The sequence below is a fragment of the Oryzias melastigma genome, linkage group LG5, assembly GCF_002922805.2.
Source record: "Oryzias melastigma strain HK-1 linkage group LG5, ASM292280v2, whole genome shotgun sequence".
NCBI lineage: Eukaryota > Metazoa > Chordata > Actinopteri > Beloniformes > Adrianichthyidae > Oryzias > Oryzias melastigma.
This window is the reverse complement of record NC_050516.1, coordinates 2,248,743-2,252,452: the sequence shown is the minus strand read 5'-3', so window position 1 is coordinate 2,252,452 and position 3,710 is coordinate 2,248,743.

The window sequence follows — 3,710 nt, the reverse complement described above, 5'->3', positions numbered from 1 at the left end:
AAAAACATAATTAGGAACTCAAACTCTCATATTTTTAAGAAAGATGCTTTTTTAGGTCAAAAGGTGCAATTTTGGAGAAAATACAATCCTCAAAATTTTACAGAGCCTGTTTCAAATGAGAATGCCTGATGTTTTAGCCTTTAGTCTGTTCAGTCTGGAGACAGGGACCATTGAAATGTTTTAAAAACACTTTTTTTCCATAGCAGCTGGATGTCTATAGATACAGTCTTTGTTTATTTGGCACTAAACTCCATAAGTGATGTGAGATCCAAATGTGGATGATGTGATTTGATTACAATGGAACACTGTGCAACTCAGCATATTGTTGAGGCACAGACATTTCTATAACACTTTATAAATGCAAGATGTGCAAAACATATTTGACATACTTTTCACCTTCATGGATGCAGTCAAATATTCAGTATAATGTTCCTGAATCATAATACAGAATGCAGAGTGGTCCAGGTGAGATACCTGTGAAATAGACTTGATTCTGTATCACATGTTTCACCAGAAAGTGGCATAAAGAAATCCAACTTAAAGGATTTCTCCAGTTGATTTTAAGTTTTGAATAAAAATGTAAAGCAAACTGCATAAATCCTTAATGAGCTGATAACTACAAATTTTAGATTAACTGATCTTCACACAAGACATCAAGTCCTATTTGTAAAACCATTCATATGTGTTGCATTAGTAGAGGTGTAAATCTCACCTTCAACTTTCTTTGATAGTTTCTGGAAAACCATTATTTTACTGAACTCAATAGTCATGTACATTCATGTCCAGAAACTTCTCCCTCTGCTCTTAACTTTCCAACAGTTTGTACTCTGCTTCTGTGCACTGCATAAATTGTTGATCACAATCAAAAGCATAAAATGCATACAGCACCTCTAAAAGATCCATGTTTGCAATCGTAAATATGAAAATATATCACTCCAGCCCCATTGTTTATTGTCTTTTGGATTGAGTCAAATAAACTGTCACTCTAGAGCTCTGTAGGCATCATATGTTTTGAATTCTTTAGTGTGATCAATACGAGTCAGCCTTCAACCCTGTATAAACCCTTTTCAAAATACCAGTGGGTTCTTTGCATCTGTCTATTATTGACAGTAGGACAGAGTTTGTGAGGCTAAAGATTTGTGTCTAACAAAATGTTGAGCAGAACAAGACTGCCTCACGGTCTGAGCTTCACTGTTTCTCTGCTCTTTTAACTCTACTCAGAGTTTAACCTCTGAGGAATCCTGAAATGAGTGCATTGGTTGAGTTTATCTATTTTGGACAAGCGGTTGAGTAGTGAAGTGATTCACATCTCAGTTACCATCTGTGAATATAACTATAGTGTGTAAGACCAACTGTATGCTGAAAACATAAATACGTAGGATTTTTTGTTTGATTGGGGTCATTCAGTGACTGTATGTGAGAACTGGACTGAGTGAGTGTGATGTCACCCATAGAAAATTACTTACTTCCGGCTCCAACACAATAAAGTGAATGTGATTTTTTGTGAAATGGACGGAAACTAAATTCAGGTGTGAACTAATAAAACAAACAGGACAGAACACAAACAGAACTCATAAAAAATAAAATGCAAACATTAATCGAACAGAAAAAAGCTTACTAAAGTGAAAAACCAAACCAAACATGTTGCCGTCTGTTTTTCCCATTGGAGCCAAAACTTCTCTGTAATCTGCAGTTGTTAATATTGAACCTTCACGTGTCCACAACTCATCTTTCTGTCTCACTTTTCAGGCGACAACATCATGACCTCAAAATCCTGACAGATTTGATAATAGAACATCAAAAAAATCACATGAAACTCTCCAAATTAAAGGTATTAACCTGTGCGCTCAACTCATGAGCCCCCTTACATCAAAGAGGTTCGATAAGGAAGCAGAAATAACAAACATGATTCGTTGTGAATGATTCTTATGATAATGAGCAGAACACTGCGACCGCTCGCTGTGTAAATCAAGTTGCACTTCAAATGGACAAAGAAAAAAGCGACTATGATCACGTTGCTTTGATAGCTCTAATGTGTTTTGTTTGTCACGGTGGCGTGCAGACAGAAGATCAGCGATCCCTCTTGTCACACACGACTGTACCTCAGTGAGCCTCATTCATCTTCGGAGGATCGCTGTTTGAGCGTCTGAAGTCTCACGACCCAGTTCGGCTTTCTCAGAGGCAGCAGCATCCACCTCACATCAAAGGACATTTGTCATATCAGCACAAACACAGCCAATCAGTTGTTTGTGTGCACATATAAAAGTGGTTAGTTTGTGCACTTTCAGGCAAAACCTGGGAAATCTGTTTTTAACCTTTTCCCCGCAGCAGACGGCTGTTTCTGCACAATAACAACATTGTTATGAGCATATATGGTAATGCTGTATGAGGAGCTGCCCGCTGTATGCACCCGTCAGTGTGCGCAAGTGTACGTGCACGGCGGTGTGTGTGTTTTTCCAAGGGTGCCCGCTGTCTGCACTCAGATTCTGTGTTCAGAGGGAATTGCTGGCTTTGATGTTCTCAGATGCAGGCAACTGCTGATACCCCGAATAGCTCACTAGGCGCTGATGCAAGCTACACAGTGCAAGCCTCCAAAAGGCAGTTCATTTCAATACAAAGTGGAGCAAAAAAGAGATGAGACATTCAAGTGCAGCCCCGGGAAGTTGCACAAAGAGACAGAATCACACACTTTATTTAGGAAGATAAGGCTCGGGGAATTAACATGGCGATAATGATGACGATAAAGTGGCTTTGCTGCGACACAGCTGGGGGGCAGTGCTGAATCAGAGAGAGGTTGGGGGGGTTGGTTTGAGGTGAGCAGATAGGAGGAGAGTCAGAAAAGGAGAGAGGAGACGGGAAGTTCAGAGAAGATAAGAGGAAGTGGGGGAAAACAGAGGATGAGGAGCGTGTTACAAGGACAGGCTGATGTCAAGAACATGAAAAGAGGCATTTTGTGATGTTATCTTTGTTCAATGTACAAATACTGTGCATTTTATGGGGTTTAAACATTTATAAACACTTTTCCCCCCACACATTGTCCATTTAGCATAGTACCTTTAATGACTATATTTCTGTTGCAACACTTTCACTTCCTTCAGGGGTTAAAAAAAGCATTTCTAAACTAAACTGAATGAAAAGACTTACACAAACACATTAAATAATCGTTTATAGAAGGGGAAAACATATTTATGACTGTATTTGCAATTAGAATCAAATGATCTGAAAAAACAAATGCATTAAGAAATGCTAATTAATAAATTAATCCACAAGTGCCTCAGTATTCTGAATTTTGCTTCTCAACGATGAGCTCTTTACACAAACTCCACATTTTCAAAACTTTTACTTCCGTATATTCAACACTACAAAGTGCTCATGCACAGTCATTTTTCAAAATTATATCATATTTGATCTATGAAGGTGGATTAGCCAAAACAAACAAAAAAAATCAGAGATAAATCCGTCAGTCAGAGTTTATTAGTAATTCTTCAGCTTGTTTGTAGCACGCTACATGTTAGCCACGTTAGCATATTCACAATAACAAGGCAGCATCCCAATTTTTTCCCTACGGCTTCACCCTGCCCCTATATTTAGCACTCAAAACGGAGAGTTATGGAAAAATAATGTCCTCAAATTTGGACGTTATTGCTACTATCCATCCATCCATTTTCCTGACCGCTTTGTCCCTGTCGGGGTCGCGGGGGTGCCGGAGC